At 44.4% G+C, this 17,925-nt stretch overlaps 1 long non-coding RNA gene across 2 annotated transcripts; it reads right to left on the reverse strand.

The window, feature by feature from the left end:
• Positions 1-26: 26 nt before the first annotated feature.
• Positions 27-14,546, reverse strand: LOC144579754 (uncharacterized). 2 transcript variants are annotated; one of them, XR_013528092.1, is made up of 3 exons: positions 14,447-14,546; positions 3,112-3,242; positions 27-368 (listed from the first exon to the last, which is right to left on the reverse strand). It is a non-coding gene; the product is annotated as an uncharacterized LOC144579754 (long non-coding RNA). The 2 variants fall into 2 exon arrangements; XR_013528093.1 differs by lacking the exon at positions 14,447-14,546 and adding an exon at positions 8,081-8,308.
• Positions 14,547-17,925: the final 3,379 nt, after the last annotated feature.

The raw sequence follows: 17,925 nt of genomic DNA on the forward strand, positions 1-17,925 counted from the left end.
AGAATAATATTAGGGTGACAACAGTCTTTAATAAATACTAGTTTCATATTTTTATTATGGTAACAAAGAAATGTGGAGTTGCAGATTGTAATAAGTTCTCTGAAGAAGGAAGACCAATGCAGTGATAAAGATGATTCAGGGAACATCTCAAAATTTGGTGGAGGGAAAAGCCCTCTGAAGAGGGAACCATTAAGATGTGAAGGAACCAACCACAATGGCCAGTAGAGGTTAAGGGTCAGGTCTGCGGTGCAACAGAGCAAACTTGGGTCTCCAGGATAGGCAGCTCTGGTTCCAGTGCCTTCTCTGCAGCTCTCCAACTGTGTGTCCTCCAGCCAGTCATGTCACTCTCCGAGGCTCAGTTTTCTCATCTACAAAATCAAAACTAGAACGTTCATTATATAAAAATGAGCATAGCAATAATGGAGAGAAAATTGTCAGTGTAGAAGATTTTAAATAAAATGACTCACATAAGTCACCAAGCACAGAGTCTCTCACACAGTAGGCCTTTAACCAATCACAGAGGGCTCTCTAACTCTCCATCTGCTCATGCTAAGCATCTTCCAAAATTAATAATTGCCTCCTGAGACCATTCGCATAACCAGTAAGTCAGGAGGCTTCACAGCCATGCAGATCTAACTCCAAACCCTGGGTCCTGCCCACTTCACCAGTCAAATCCAGAATCATCACAGTAGCTAACCAGTGGGTGGCGCACTTCTTCTAACCCAGGCCTTTTTAATGAATGTTCTCTCTACTCCTCACAATATCTCAGTAAAGAGGATTCTATTCTGTCCTGCTCAGTAAAGATAAGTCTATTCTTTCCCATTCTGTTCTTTTCACTGAACAGTGATGGGGCTGCCCTGAGGATTTGTTTTCCAGGGTGTCCAGCCTGTTTCCTGTATCCCTGGTCCATACATGGACTTCCTTCCAGAGAGGCATTCTCCTGTGTGCTCAGTCTCCTACACCTATTGGGCTCAATCATATTTTTGATTAGTGTTCACTTCTTTCAGGCCGCAGAGGTCTGAGCGGATCTGAGAAAGTCAGGACCTTAGCCACACATAGCTTTAGATCTCTTTTTATTAACTTATGAAAGATTTACCTTTTCAAGGGGCTGAAATTGCACCTGCCTCCCTCCCTTCCTTCCCTGCTGTCCTTTTCCTTTTTCCCTCCTCTTTTATTCTTTTTTCCTTTATCTCCCTTTGTGCATTGTACAGGTCTGGGGACTTGGTAAATTGTCAAGTCCTGAGGACATTGCATGAGAGGCAAGGGAGAGAAGGAGAGACTATTCCAGTGATCCCAGCCTGAGTGCATTGCACCAATTCCTCACAGCTGGAAGTAATGTCTAGTCTCTGAACTAAAACAGTGCTTTTCCTGAAGAAGTCACGTTTTCTGAAATAAGAGTTAAGACATTTTTCTGATAAGGGAGCCGGGGGGAGGTCAAGAGGCCAAGACACTGGGAATATTGAGGTTGGGTTGGGGGCTGGGGCAGTAGTTGAAATTAGATTTTTGTGCAGCGTCTATCAAAGGATATTATCATTCCTGTTTCACAGATAAAGAAACTGAGGCCAAAGATTATTCAGCTTCTAAGTCGACAAGGTAGTGCACTAAATGGTGAAAGTTTTCCTCTGGAGAATTACCCCTAAATGTATTCATAGCCAGTCTTCCCAGGCTCATCGCAAGACTACCTGAGTTCAAGTAACTGCTCATTTGAGCAGGGTCTATGTATGACCATGACCTCATCACTCCATGGAGCCCCTCCTAGGTATGGGATAATTCCCTGAAGTTCCCCAGACAAAGCATTCATCTTATTATAATGTAATTGTTGACTTGTTTCTTACCCCCTGGACTGTAAGACACTGATATGGTTTGGCTGTATTCCCCCACCCAAATCTCATCTTGAATTGCAGCACCCATAATTCCCACCTGCTGTGGGAGGGACCCGGTGGGAGAGAATTGAATCATGGGGGAAGTTTCCCCCATGCTGTTCTCGTGGTAGTGAATAAGTCTCAGGAGATCTGATGACTTTATAAAGGGTTTCACCCTTCTCTTGGCTTTCATTTTCACTTTGCCTGTCACCATGTAACATGTGCCTCTGTTCTTCCTTCACCTTCCACTGTGATTGTGAGGCCTCCCCAGCCACGTGGAATTGTGAGTCAATTAAACCTCTTTTTCTTTACAAATTACACAGTTTTGTCTATGCCTTTATCGGCCGCATGAAAACAGACTAATACAGCCTCATGTATACTTTGTCTGCTTCAGGCTTGTACTCTACAGTCTGGGATAGCCACATTTTTCTGCCCTTGTTTCCCTTCTAAAGAATCATTTTTCCTGTTCCCCAACTGACACCACACTCCCCTCCTTCCTCCTGTGGCTCCCTCACACTTGTACTTGTTCTCTCACAAGTCATCTTGCTGCCATGCCCTTCCTGGAGGCAGTGCCCCTCCACTGGGCTGACAGAGCTTTGGGCTTCCTCATGGCATGGCCACCTGCTTCTCACTCATCCATCCCCTTCACAGGGCTATGCTTTCCTGGAGGCTGGAGGCCAGAGGTTGTCAGTTAATGTTAGCTGAGCAGATGAACAAATGACTCATCACTGTTGTAGCCCTGAATTTGTGACAACTATTTCCATTAACAGGTTCAAATGTAATATTAATATTACATTGTAATATAAGTGACTTAAGCTATCTGCATACATTTCATATCCAACAAATTCATATTGGGCTGATTTGGTCTGAGCTGTGGTAGTTTATAATACAAAAGAAAAGGAAAACTACTTATGAATAATCAGTTTCAGCATTTAGAAAAAAATGCCTATGGCTGTTGACTGGAGAATATTTAAGGTGGTGAAGGCAGGGAGGGCTTTAAATACATGGCATGCTTTCCTGGACTCATGAGGACCATCAAGTTTCAGGGCTTTTGCAGCTCCAAGTGTGAAAGAGAATGTGAAATTACTTAATAGTTCGTTATATATCAGCTCTAGAAAGCCAATTATGTAAAAAAAAAAAAAAAAAAGACATCCATTTGAATAAAATTGAAATATATGTGAGCCAAAAAATGTGTTACTTTTCTTCCTCCCATAACCGGTATTCAGAAAATTCAGGTTTTCCTCTCTACCTCTAGTGTTATCAGAATGTGTCTCGGTCATTCATTCGTTTATCTATTCAGCAATGGTTGAGCACCATGTGGCTGGCCTGAGGAGCAGCAGGGAAATGGCTGTGGCTTCATGGAATCCTCGGTGCTTCTCCCTGGGGAAGATATAGATGAAACAAATAAGCTCACACATCACTATGGAAATGGGAAGAGGTGATAAATGCTATGAATGAAGAACAGTGCGTGGCCCATTTAAATCAGAGGCTCAGGAAAGGGATAGCCTAGAGGAAGAAGAACGCTTTGTCATGGGTGCTCCATCTACCTCATTGGTAGGTGGAAGGCTAAGGGCTATGACTCATTGTCACAGTCCTCTCTTGCTTAATTGCTTCATCTTCAAATCGATAGAATAAGGCCTTCCTGCCTCCAACAGTCTATGAACTTACTTTATTAAACCTATTCAAATAGACACCCTCTTTATATTTTCCTTTATTCTGATCCCATTATGAATCATTGACAAAAAACAATCACGGTGATTTCATTGGGGGAATTATTTTATCCTAAATATATACATATTTATTTATCTCATATGTTTTGTTATAATATTTGAAAACTGCATTCTTCTTTCACAGCACAATTTAACTCTGAAATGGAGTTTCATGTTCACAGTTAGAGACACAGAGCAAACTGTGTCTTTGAGGATAACATTGTGAGGAAAGACAAATGTGGCCAAATAATCCATGCCTGTTTTAATATCCACATAATCAACATCTGGCAGATGACATTTCTGAAATAGCATAAAATAATCTATATTTCATTGGGTAGTCATGGCAGTTAAAGTCTTGTCACGGAATGAGTTCTCTGCAATCTACAATTAATTGAGCAAAGGGACAAACCGCTTAAAGATCAGTTGAAGAATATCAACACCATTATTTTTCTAATATAAAGTGCTTTCCCATCCTGCATCTGATCCCTCTTTTTTTTTCTCTCTCTCTCTCTCTCTATGGTATGTGGCTGTGAAGAAATTCTTAAAATAGGCAGAGTCCTCATAATACAATTTAGTTATCTTTGTAATGTGTCTCAAATCACTGGATAATGTCCTCTTCCAATAACTGTTCTCTGAGTTTTCACCACGGTGGTCTTGTTCTTTGTACTGAAGGCTTCATTTTAGATTGAACAGAAATTCTTGATAGAAGTAACTCCCTTCCTTCTTTCCTTCCTTCCTTCCTTCCATCTTCCTTTCCTCCCTCCCTCCCTCCCTTCCTTTCTTCCTTCCTAACTTCCTTCTGTTTTTCCCTCCCTTCCTTCCACCCCTTTCCACCCTTCCTTCCTAACTTACTTCCTTCCTTTTTTCCCTCCATTCCTTCCACCCCTCTTTCCTTCCTTCTTTCCTCCTTCCTTCCTTTCCTTCCTTCCTCCTTCCTTTCCTTCCTTCCTGCCTGCCTATTGTTCTTTTTTTTTCTTTCCCTCTGTCTCTTCATCTTTTTATCCCTGTTTCCCTCTCACCTAAAATATAAAAACATCTCAACATTTTTGGTGGAAATGGGAAAAGGTGGCCTAATAAACCATTGTCACCTTCGTCTGCCCCATATCCACTCCGAGCTGGCAGAGCCCCTGCAGGACTCAGGATGACACAGTGGTTCCCACTCACCCAGACACAAGGTCAGCCATAGACGGGGCTTAACCTCTTCTTCATTTCTGCACAGTGCATGAAACAGCTCCTGATGCCCTCTAGTTACTTAAACGGGAAAGCCAATTGAACTGGATTAAACCCAGACTTGCTAGATGAGAACTACGGAATTCGAGTCTGGTCCCATTGTACTCATCTGACTGGTGAGGAAATAATTATTCAAGTGTGAGTGAGGCTTCTCTTTTCGTGATATAATGAAAACTGTTGAGCTGACATAAGTTCACATACTGACTTTGAGTCATAGCAATCGTGGGACTATGGGCAAATCATCTAATTCTCATAGCCTCTGTGTTTTCATCCTAAAAATAGGGATAATAATACTTCATGGCATTGCTGTGAAGGTTTCAGATGACATAATAATCAGGTCTCCTATAGGGTCTGACACATAACAGGTGCCCATTACCTGACTCCAATCAGTAAGAACATTAGCACCTGCACCACCTGGAGAGTGACATTCTGAGTTATAACTCCAAGGCTTAGCATTGTTCCTGGACACGTGGTTGCTAAATGAACCAAATTCCATGCATGTATTTGTTAAGCACCCACTCTAGTAGTTGTAAGTAGTGCTCTAGTCATTTGCCACTATGTGGGATAGAAGAAAAAGCTAAGACAAGGCTCTATGCCTTACCAAGTAACCTGTTATATTCCAGTAGATCATTTAATCCATCTCATTATTTGGTAACAAACTGGACCAGCTTCAAACTGCCCAGGATGCCAATGAGAACAAGAGTAAAACACTTTAATCTAATAACCTGCTTTCTCTGTCTGGAACATTGGTTAAGAAATAAAAAAATACAAATAATACAAATTGCTGTCTTGTCTTCCTGGGTCATTGCCAAGAAGGTAGGACAAGAAAGTCACCAACTGCTTTCCCATTTTCTTACAGGTTTAAAATGTACCATCAAAGCAGTGCACCTTTTTGCAGAATGCTGGCTGAACTAGGAATCACAGCTGTCTACAAATTTCCTATATTTTTTAATGCATAGTAGAAAAAGAAATGAATGAACACACAATGTACATAATTCTGGCCTTTCCTGCTTAATTTTCACATTCTGGTCTTTCCTATTTAATTATCATGTCCACAGGCATTTCACTTATTCACTCATTCTTTCATTTAAACATTCATGCAGCTAACATTAATCAAACATCCCCTATGTGTTAGGCACCGTGCAAGGCACATCACCAAGTTGTGGCCAGTCTGCAGAACAAACCTGTAAGGTAGCTACTATTATTCCCATTGTACCAGTGACAGGCAAGGAAATGGAGCCTCTAGCAGTTCAATAATTTGACCATGTTTATACCATTGCTAACAGGCAGAGCCCAATTCCAATTCCAAAACAGTACCCCTGTAAATAACAATTATGTTATTTAAGATGAAGTATAAGGGAATTGCTCTCCCAACCATTTTTTTATTTCAGTTTAAGGATGAGTCCTTTTTTTCCATTGCATAGGCTGAGAACTCTTCTTCTCTCATACTCCACACCCAACGCATCAAAAAACCGTGTTGCCTTTACCTTCAAAATTAGTCTAGAATCAACCATGCCTCATGATGTAGAATCTCAGGAATTGCTGATCTCTGAACCGTTCTGCTTTTCATCTTGCTCCCCAGATTGTTTCCTCAATTCTGCAAGCCAAGGGCACCTTTGCAAATAGACCTCAGAGTGTGTTTACCTCCAATGGCTCCCACCTCACTGGGAGTCAAGGCCAGAGTCCTGACAAAATCTGCAGGCCTTCCCTGGTCTGGCCCTCTGTTTTCTTTCTGACCCAGACATGCGACACTGTCCTGCCCCCAGCATTTGCACAGAACCTTCCTTCTGTCCTCAAGGATTCTTAGCCACAGCTCATTTGGCCTGGGCTCACCTCTTTTGAATCTTTGCTTAAATGTCATCTTCCAGGTCATGCCATTCCTGAGTGCGCCAGTTAAAATTGTACCCTGTCTGCCTGCCCTGCTTTATTTTCATTCACACCTTCTAGCAACTTTCACCTTATAATATAAAATTTACCTTTCCATCTTGCCATCAAGTGTCTTCCCTCCCCCCTAACATGAGACTAGCAGTTTTCACCTTTGTTCTCTGATGTATGCCCAGTGCCTGCCATATGGTAAGTGCACGGCACACGTGTTTTGAATAAAGGAATAAGGCTGGGCTGGGGGTGCTCTTCCAAGGCACCAAGGTGATATTTTGGCTGAGGAGTAACAGGCACATAGGAATCTTAGTCCAGACCAGAGATATCCTTCCAGCGAGATCCACAGGGAGACATACAGGCAAGAAACACAAGACATACACACAAGATCCATGGAGAGACGTATACACAAGACACAGTGTGAGGCAAAAGTAAGTGTGACGTTGTATTGCCCGGTGATCTGGGCTCCAGCCCCCAAAGCAAAGCACTGTGACAAAATGAGCTAAGCTAGGCGACCTCAAGTAGGAGCCTAAGGGGTGTCTACCACCCCACCCCCCAAACCAGACTGCCAATCTGACCACTTTTTGACCATCACCTGGAAGTCCAGGAAAGAGCACCTCTTACTACTTCTGCTGTGGGTGTAAAAGAGGAGACGGAGTGAGAACCCATTTAGAAAAAGAGACAGAGAGAAGAAAGAGGGTCACACTCATGTCCTGGCCTGCAGGGTGCAGTGAATCAAATGCCTGGAATCTGACCAATTTAATTGTTGGGACCCCTCCCTGAAATACAGGTGGGCATAAGAGAGATTCCTGTTGCACTCAGGCCAAATGCACACAGTTTTTATTGTATTTTATACTTGATGGAAAATGAACATTTTCCTGTATCACTAAAGACTATGTAAACATCATACATAACAGCTGTCTAATATTCCATCCTAAGGATTAGGGACTTCCGTGGACAGGAGAGGGACCCTCACTGGCTGACGACAGTCAAGCTCCTGCTTCAGACTCTCAGTCCTGTGAAAGGACTATATTCAAAATGATTGACTACATTATTACTCTTTTTAATTTGGTATAGAAACAGCATGTCAGTAACATACAATCCAGCAGTTCCACCTTTGGGTATGTAATTAAAGAATTGAAAGCAGGGACTCTAACCGGTATTATGCACCGGTATTTCCATGGTGGTGCCATTCAAAATAGCCAAAGGATGAAAAAAAACAAATGTCCACCAGTGGATGAATGGATAAACAAAATGTAGTACATCCAGTGAAATCAAATTCAGCCTTAAACAAAAAAAGAAGGAAATTCTGACATCTGCTGCACTGTGACTGAGCCTTGAAGACACTATGCTAAGTGAAATAAGCCACACACGAATAAACAATCACTGTTTGATTTCGCTTACATGAGGTTCTAGAGCAGCCTCATTCTTAGAGACAGAAGGTACGATGGTAGCTGCCAGGGGCTGGAAGTCGAAGTGAGTGAGACCCGGTTGCAGGTCGCGGGGGAAGGAACAGCGGCTCTGCTCCCTCCCTCAGGTGTTTTCTTTTCAGGCCCTTGATCTCTCACTCACCCAAGAATGGGGAGGGGATCCCGGCATCACGGTGAGCTCCTTCAAGTAAATATCGGACCCAAGGAATTTTGCAAAAAAATGATTTATTTAGGCAGAGAGAGAGAAAAATAAATACAGCGAGCAAGCGCCCACACTGTCGTGGGAGGGGATATTTTTATTACACATTGAAAGCCTGTATCAAAAGATCTCATCTACCCCATAAATATATACACCTCCTATGTACCCTAAAAATTAATAAACTGTAAGAGTCAGGCCGCCTGCATTCAAATCCTACCTCTGCCTCCTCTTAACTTCCTCACCTTGGGCAAGTTACCTGACCTTCAGGGGCCTGGGTTTCCTCATCTGTGAGAATGGAATCAATGTGTGTTCTGGAGAGCTTTGTTCTGGCCTCCTCCAGCCACACCCTTCCCTGGGGGCCAGGGGCACATTTCACCTGGATCCTTTATACCTCCTGCCTCACACACATTCTAGGTGTGAAGAGCTTGGGAATTCCTGGCCTAAGTGGCCTCTAACCAAGCCCTCTAACACATGGCTTCTTCCCTGGCCTGTCCTTCTGAGGGCAGATGGTGCCATGACACTCCTAGGCCTGCAACGTGTCCAGGCGGCTGCTGATTGGGACAGGTTTCTGGACTGAGCTTAAACTTGTGACTGGACAGTCCATATGTTTAGTGTCTGCCCTGTCATGACGAGAGACAGACTAAAGATGAAAAAGGGATGAGGGTCTCCCTTTGTACCATGACCCCAGGCCTGTCTCAGGTTGCTGTGAATATTAAATGGGTTAATTCACGGGTGTGTCAGCAGTCCTTAAGTTAGCCCTTAACATTGCTCTCCCTCCCTCTATGCAGGGTCAACATGTGCATTTTTACATCTTCCTGGAGGATGCTCAGTCTGCTTTCTCCTCCCCAGGCCCAGAAACCATCACTTGCTTCCTACCTGGCTCCCCTGGAAGTTTCCTAAAGTTTTCTGTCTTTACAAGCAGCAGCTTTGTCCTCTTAGAAAGAATCTTTAGGCCCTGCTTTCAGAAGCCCATTCCGGGAAGGTCCAAATCCAAATCACTTTTGGAGAGATTTTTCCCATTGCCAATGCTTATTTTGCAAATGTTTCCCCACAGTATCCTTAAAACCACAAAGTGCCCTCTGCAGTCCTCCTCTGTTCCAGGAATGAGCATGAATGCCAGGAGAGGCCCTGTGTGCTGTGCACAGGGAAGGTGCACAGATTTTGTGGTTCGGCCCGACCCAGCCAACGGTGCCTGCTCCTCTGCCTCCCTTGCTCTCCCTGGGCTGGGCTGCCTGGTGCTTCCACTTTGGCCTTTTGCTGCTACTTGGTAACAGGTTTCCCGAGGCTGACTGCCTCCCTGCCTCCTCCACTCTCTCCACCAATCTGTCTCATTATCTATGCAAGAACCTCCAGACACCAGCACTTGTCTGGTCCTTTTTCCTCGAGCCCCCACTTTCAACCTGCTCAGTGGACATCTGGAGTGCCTGCCAGCCACTCTGAGGACCCCAAGGACTCCTTCATCTAAAGGAGAAAGAGGTAGAGTAGGGGGAAAGCTGTGCTGAAGGCAGGCTGTGATGAGGGCAGCAACCTGGTTGTGGAAAGTTCCGGGACACCTAATGCCCTTGCTGTGATATACTAACCAAGGGAGCTGAGTGCTGTAATTGCCTGGTGATGGACTACTTGAGAGCAGCAGGGGCTAAGTGTCCCACTGACTGCTGCACCTCACTGTTCCTGCACAGTGTTAGCACAGAGTAAGTGCTCACTGAATTTGCTAAGTGAATGAATCCACAAGTGCAGCCTGTGGAAAAACAAGTTTTTCAAGCTGAAAATACAATGGCTGTGTATTGAAAATACACGGGCTGTTACATGGAAGGAGTTTGTGCTCTGCTTGGTGGGTCAGACAGAACAGGTATGTGATGACATGCAGGGGGTGGGAGCAGAATTATTCTCTGTAAAGAAAAGAAGAACCTGGAGTAACCCAGGACAATCCCGGAGGAAATAGGAAGGAGCAGAGATGGCAGTAAGGAAGACAGGTGGGAAAATAAGACAGCTAGGAGCTGTGTGGTATGTGATGCTATCCCTCCCACCTGCAGCACCAAATATTCAATAAAGTTTAACAAACTCATGATGCTTGTAGTAAGTGGTGTGTGTGTGTGTGTATGTGTGGACACATGTGTGCATGCATGTAAAAATTAGGAATGAGTTTGCTTTCATGTTGAGGTCAGCATGATGTAGGACAGAAATGGCACACAACATAAGAATATAAGAGGCTGACGAAGTTCTGAGAAAGAAGGCCTCCTAGACTTAGCAAAAATTGCATAGGCAAGTGCTGTATTTCCATGAGGCAAGGGAAATAGCAGAAATATGTCTGATGCTATTGCATCCAGGTCTCTTTGGGTCATGTGAGTAGAGAAGCCAGTACTGATGCTCAGAGTTAATCTGGACCCTTGCAGAGGGAACGAGAATGAACTCGCAGAGCCACAGTCTCAGGACAGCGTGGATGGGGTCATCCAGAGAGCAGGAAAGAGCTGCAGAGGGCCCTAGGATAGAAGCCTTGTGAGAGAGGTGGTCTAGGGTGGAAAGGAGAGGAGGGTTAACTAAGGAGGAGGCTTGTCATCACATGATTTCCTTAGTCATCACCATTCACAAAAGTCTCTGCTTCTCAACAGATACAGAGTCCCATTCATCTCTGTGTTCTCAGGGTCTATTAAAGTGACTGCTGGCATCAAGGCACTAATAAATGTTTGTTGAATGAACAAATTAATGGAGATGTTTTTGCATGTAAAATACGATACGTTGCTTAAAAATTCAATTTGCGCTCAGCTTGGCAGATGCACATCTGTTTCAATAGTTAGTTATTTTAATTACATTCGGCTTTTTCTGTGCTGCATTTATGAAGCGGACTGTGGAAGTAATAAAATTAAACTAATCATAGTAGAAAGCTAAATAGGATTATCCAAGGTAGATTCTTGACCCTCAATTATGTGACATAGCTACCATCATTCAGAACATATTAAGAGGCAGTGTGGTCCAATGGGGTGATCAAGTCCCTTAAAACAAACCACCTAGGTTTGAATCCTAGCTCTGTCCCTTACTATCAATGTGAACTTGAGTAAGAATCAAATTGTCACCAGTTACAAGAAGAAAGTAATATCCACCTCCTAGGTGAGGCTAGGAGTGATGGCAGGAGTACATAAATGGCACAGTGAGATCACTGCAATTTCAGGCCAAGCTGTTCTTTAATCCAAATCTGTAATGGCTGTGAACTTGAGGTAGAAACAGGTAAGGTTGCTTCAGGAATCCGCTTCCAACTCAGAATCCAAGTACCATAAATGACAGGAGACCTGGCTTTGCCTGGCTTTAATCCAAATCCCGTGGCCCGGTGTTCATCTAGATTCACTGAGAAGTCTGATCCCAAACACTGAAACAATATTTAATATCAGCCCATTGTGCCACTGAATTCCACCATAATCTGTTTTCAGATTTGCTGAAGTTTTCTTTCTGATTTTATCTGCAATTATCTTAAATGAAATTGGCACTTGGCAATTGGATTACTGGGCCATTGCCTCTCTTATCCTAGTAGATGGTGAAAAGCAAATGCAATTTTCACCGGTTACACGTCAACCACTCCATGTTGCCATAGGAAAAAGAAGCTTCGGCCTAGAGAGATGTGTAGGAAAGGATCTGGATGGAGGAGAAACCTGGATTGTAGCTCTCACTTCAAGCATTTCTTTACATTCATAAGATATAAAGGACCTGAGGGTTTTCATCAATCACCTTTTTATTGCTTTTGTAGTGCATATTCATATCAATCAAACTTCCCGCTGCTAATAATAATTTGTGCTTATAAAGCAAATGTCAATCCTTTAAGACAACATTTTGGCATGCTTTATCTCCTCCAATAATTCTTCAGGGTAAAAAGATCAGATGAAGAGTCTGGACACTAGGGCCAGAGAGAACTGGATTTAATTTTCACTCTATCCCACAGTTGCTTTGTTTGCAAAATAGAAATTACAAGTCCTTCCTGGCAAACTTCTTACGAAGATTAAAAGAGATGGTAATGTACCAGGCCTACCCTATCCTTCTCAACTCTTCCCTCTTCTACAGAAGCAGCTCATCTATACAACTATTCAAGAAATAATATTTATGTCAGGCACTATCCTAGGTAGTATAGATTGTATTTTTCTCAATTACTTGCTTTTTCCTCAGTAAGGGGATTATACATTTCTGCCATTGTCTGGATCTTTAAATGTGAAAACACATATAAGAGTGAACCTGCATCCAATCTGCAGCATTGAAGAAATGATCATAACTCACTGAGCTGTGAGTCATGGCAGATGCTGACTGGTACCCTGTGTGCTTCTGACTGAGCAAAACAGACCCTGTTTTTTCCCATGTGGAAGTTATAATTGAATGAGGAATACAGATATTAGACCATGAATTATAATACATTTGGGGAGTTTCTACTAGTCAGTGTTCTCCAGAGAGGCAGGAACTAATAGGTTGTATGTATTTGTCTGTGTGTGTGTGTGTGTGTATCTGTGTGTGTGTATATGTGTATGTGTATATATCTGTCTGTCTATCTGTCTATCTACAGATCTGTTTATCCATCTAGAGATTTATTTTAAGGAATTGGCTCATGCAATTGTGGGGGCTTGGTGAGTCATGATTACTAATCAGCTGACCTTAAAGTAAATAAGTTATTCTGGATTATCTGAGAGGGCCCAACATAATCGCAAGGGTCCTTTAAATGTAGAGGAGGGAGGTCTGAGAGTGACTGTCTGAGTCGGACAGAGATTGAAAGGTGCTATGCTGCTGGTTTGAAGATGAGGAAAGCTGCTGTGAGCCAAGGTGTGCAGGAGGCCTCTTGAGAAGCTGTAAGGATGAGGAGATAGGCACCGTCCCAGAACCCTCGGAAGGAACACAGTCCTGCCAGCAGCTTGGCTCCAGTCCAGTGAGACCTGTTCTGGACTTCTGCCCTCCAGAATTGTAAGAGAGCAAACGCGTGCTGTTTTAGGCCACTAAGTTTGTGGCTATTTGTCACAGCAGCAAGAGGAAAGTAACACAGCCCTGGGTCTCTGACTCCAGAGCTCACAGTTTTGTTTTCTAAGGAATTACTTCCTATTTTCTCTATGATGTGTTTTGATGTGTGCTGAGCCCTCCTGGAGTAATAATTTACATTTGTCTTAAACATCAAGCCTACTGCCATCAGAGGAGCCATGCTGGGTTAAAGCCCATCAGCCCAATTTCCAGTTTGTGACTGTGGTACCAGGAAGACAGAATCCCTGGGGTTGGAGGGACAAAGGCACTCAAAGGTCACCCAGGTCACTCCATCATTTTACAGACAAGTAACTAATGTTCAAAGTAGAAGAGCAACTTGCCTATAGTTACAGAGCCAGAGGGGAGTTGGGCTAGGCCCCAGCCTCTGGATACCAGATGGGGATGCTTTCCTCCTAAACGTGATACAAGCCACACTCATTCCCAGTAGCAGCTCACCCCTCAAAACCTAGCATGGTATAGAATGATGGTGGTGGGCGGGAGTTGATGGAGTGCTGGGAGGAAGGTGGTGAGGGCACCTGTCTAAAGGCTACATGAGGAGGATGAAGCTGTCAGAGCCTTGGAAATATGGGGTGTATGTCCAGGAGGTATTGTTGCCCTTCATGAAGGAATCAGGCAGAGACGTGGAAGTGTGGGTGGCAGGGAGATTCCACCCTTGGAGGAGGAAAGGCTTGTGTTAGCTGCCTGGAAGATACCTTCGACCCTACACTACCATACCTCGGTGAACAGTGGCTGTGGGAAGGCCATGCTCCCAGAAGATGTCTTTAATGCTCAGGGTTGTGTCTTTCCCTAAACCTCGCCACCCTTCCTTTTGCCAAAGCAGCAGGAACAGCTCTTTGTGCCTTGCCATTTCAGTCTTTGTTCCCTTTTCTCCTCCACCCCAGGCTGCTGGGAGATATATTTTTCTTACTTCAAAAAGCCCCTAACAGTCCACACTGGTGGCTGAGAGGCACATGCGAGGCTTGAGCTCATTTGCGAGCAGCCCTCTAGGTCCAAATCCAGCTAGGGCCAGAGCTTCTGGCTCCCCTGACGTGCTGTCCCCACCCTGCTCCCTGTAATCACACCTTTCTCTCCAGGAGAAGGCAGGCTCAGTGGCATAGCCTATCACAGTGGGACCCGAATAAAACTCAGTGATCATCATACCTGAACTCCAAAGAGTTGTCTTCCAGCCTGTGCAAAAGCCTCAAAGCAGCCTGTGAGACCTCTGTGATGTTCTGCCAGGGCGGAGGGAGCTTTAGGGACCTGGAGGGTTTAACACAGAACGTGCAATTAGCATACACCTCCAGCCTCCTGCGCCCTCCAGCCAAATCTCCCTTTCCCCAAACACATTAACATACACTTACCACGTCTTACTTAGGGAAAACAAAAACCACAAACAATTATGGTCTTCTGATCTTGTTTTTCAACAAGAGAAATTCTTTTGTTTTGTGGTGGGGAATCGTGAAGGGTGGGGGATGTTGAAAAGGGTATGTGGCTCCCAGAAGCCAGAGCAAATTTCAGTAAGACAGCTCCCTCGATTTCCATGCACCCCCAAGACCTAATTTGGAAGGCAGGTCTCTGACCCTAGTTTTGGTTTCAGCATGTTTGTTTTGTCTTCCATTCAGGGCCTTTCCTGATGCGAAATTTTCCTTCTCTTTCTGTGTCATCTGAGTTAGAGAAAAGAAGACGGAGACAAAAGGAGGACACAGCAGGACCCTCCTTCCTTCTTACTCCTAAATAAAGTCTGTCTCCGGTGGGGGTTGTAGGGGAGCTTTTCACATTTGTAAATTGCAGCCAAAGAAAAGTCTCCATGGGAGGCGGGGATGTGAATGTGGTTCAGGACTGAAAAGGGAAGGATTTCTTTTTCCTCAATGTTTTGAGTAAAAAAGAAAATAATAACGTGGGCTTCTTGCTTGTTTCCATAAGATGGGAAAGTCACCTGAGACCTGGATGTTTAAAATTTTTTTTTATTTAGAAATTACATTATATTTTAAGACATTGTTCTTTTCAATGTATTATCCTGGACAATGATAATATAAGTAGCCATATATTCTTCATTAATACCACAGGGGGATATGAGGGTCTCCGTCCTCATTTTGGGCCTCAGTTTAGGCCGTTTCTTGTGTCTTAGAGGGAAGACATAGGGAAAGAATCTCTTTTTTCTTTGCTTGTTTTAGAAACAAGGCCTCTCACTTTGCCATCCAGGCTGGAGTGCGGTAGTGCGATCATAGGTCACTGTAGCCTCAATCTCCTGAACCCAAGTGCTCCTCCTGCCTCAGCCTCCTGAGTAGCTGGGACTACAGGCACGTGTCACCACCATGCCTGAGTACTGAGTAATTTTTTAATTTTTTGAAGAGGTGGGGTCATGGTGGTGGTGATGGAGGCAGGTGGGCAGTCTTGTGATGTTGCGATGGCTGGTCTTGAATTCCTGGCCTCAAACAACATTCCTCCTTGGTCTCTGAAGTGCTGAGATTACAGCCATGAGTCACTGTGCCCTGTCTATTCAGTGCTTTTATACAGGTAGTATTGGTTCTCATGTGCACAAGGACTCTTCCTTTTCCAAATGAGGAAAGTGAGACTCTTCAGAAAGGTGAAATTCCTCACCCAGGCCTACACCATGAATGAATGTATCCACGAGTGGGTGAACTGGATCCAAGAATTTCTATCAAATGCGGAAGTCAGTGCTTCCCCCCTGAATCACAGCCACACCTGACACTGACATAGCCCATGGTTCCCCCACAGCCTCTCCCTGCAGCTCCAGCCTCGCTTCTTCAACTGCCCCATGGACAACATCATTGACGTCAAGCTTAAGAGGTTTACAAATGAACTCTTGATTCTCTCTTACCAGCGATTCTTTGCCTTCAAATAATGGATTTTCCCCAGCCCTACAGTTATCTACTGTTGTGTAACAGACTATTCAAAACCCTAATGACTTAAAACAACCATTATTTAATTAGATTTTATAATTCTGTGGCCTAGGAATTCGAGCAGGACTCAGCTGGTAACTCTTCCACATAGGTTTGGTGGAGGTCTACCTGATGCCATTCCACTGGGAGGTGGGCTATGCTAGAGGGTCAAGGATGGCTGGCTGTTCACACACCTGGTGCCTCAGTGGCATGACTGAAAGCTGGGCTCACCTAGCCTCTTAACTGGCGCATCGATACGTGGCCTCTCCAGCCTGGCAGTCTTAAGCTAGCCAAATTCTCACGTGGCCACATCTACATGCTTCTTATATAGACTTCGCAAGAAGTGGTATCTCCCTGCTATGAATATTTGTGCCCCTCATGTTGAAGCTTAATCCTAATTGCAACAGTATTAAGAGGTGAAGTCTTTAGGAGAGGATGAGACCGTGCAGTCTCGGACCTCATAGACGGAGTAAAGGACTTTATGAAAGGGCTGGAGAGAACTAGTGAGGCCTCCTTTTGCCCGTCTGCTCTTCTGCCACAGGAGGACACAGTGTTGCCCTTCTGGCCACGTGAGGATGCCGCAAGAGGTACTATCTTGGAAGCAGAAAATATCCCCTCACCAGACACTGACACTGCCAGTGCCTTGATCTTGGACTTCCCAGCTTCCAGAACTGGAAGAAATAAATTTATATTTCTTATAAATTACCCAGCCTAAGATATTTCGTTATAGCAGCACAAATGGTTGAAGACACTCCCTTTGAATAGGGGCTGGACTTAGTACTGTGCTTCTATAGGAATAGACGTGATTCTTCCAGCTCTAGGTTAGAAAAGTGATGCAGCTTCCACTTGACTTACTCTGTGGCACAACCTGGAGCACTGGACTGATACACATATGCCTGGTGACCCTGAAGCTGTCATGCTGGAAAAGACATATGGAGAGACGCCATGGTGCCAGAGACTCCTGAAGGGCTCCAGATGTTCCAGCCTCAGCTGTCAGCTGTGTGGCTATGGCCACACCCCTTGCATGGGGCATGCCTTCTGATAAATCCCCACTCCGCTCTTGTTCCCCTATAGTATTATTTATACACCACTGGAGGCAACTTTTAAAAAATATGCATTGGGTCATATAATTTCCTTACTGGAACCTTTCAGTGACTTTCTACTCTAGGTAGAGACCACCAGGCACCAGACATGTGAGTGAGGGAGACTTTGGGATCAGCCCAGCCTCTGGCCTTTGAGCACCAGCGTGGCTGAGTGAAGATGAGCACTCTCCACTCTGTCTTGCATAATTTTTGTTTTCTTTTGAGATGAAGTCTCACTCTTGTTGCCCAGGCTGGATTGCAATGGCGCGATCTCAGCTTACTGCAACCTCCACCTCCCAGGTTCAAGCTGTTCAAAGCTGTTCTCCTGCCCCAGCCTTCCAAGTAGCTGGGATTACAGGATTCTGCCACCACACCTGGCTAATTTTTGCATTTTTAGTAGAGATGGGGTTTCACCAAGTTGGTCAGGCTGGCGTTGAACTCCTGACCTCAGGTGATCACCTGCCTTGGCCTCCCAAAGTGCTGGAACTACAGGCATGCACCACTGCACCCAGCCACAAGTTTTTGATCTTCAAAACCTGTCAACATCATGTATGGTTACTTGACACTGCTGAAATTTTGTCTTTCTGTAGCCGTAATACCGGAACGGTGACAACACAGAGACCCAGGAGTTTGTGCTCCTGTGGAGAACAGGGAG

Source organism: Callithrix jacchus, chromosome 16, assembly GCF_049354715.1.
Source record: "Callithrix jacchus isolate 240 chromosome 16, calJac240_pri, whole genome shotgun sequence".
NCBI lineage: Eukaryota > Metazoa > Chordata > Mammalia > Primates > Cebidae > Callithrix > Callithrix jacchus.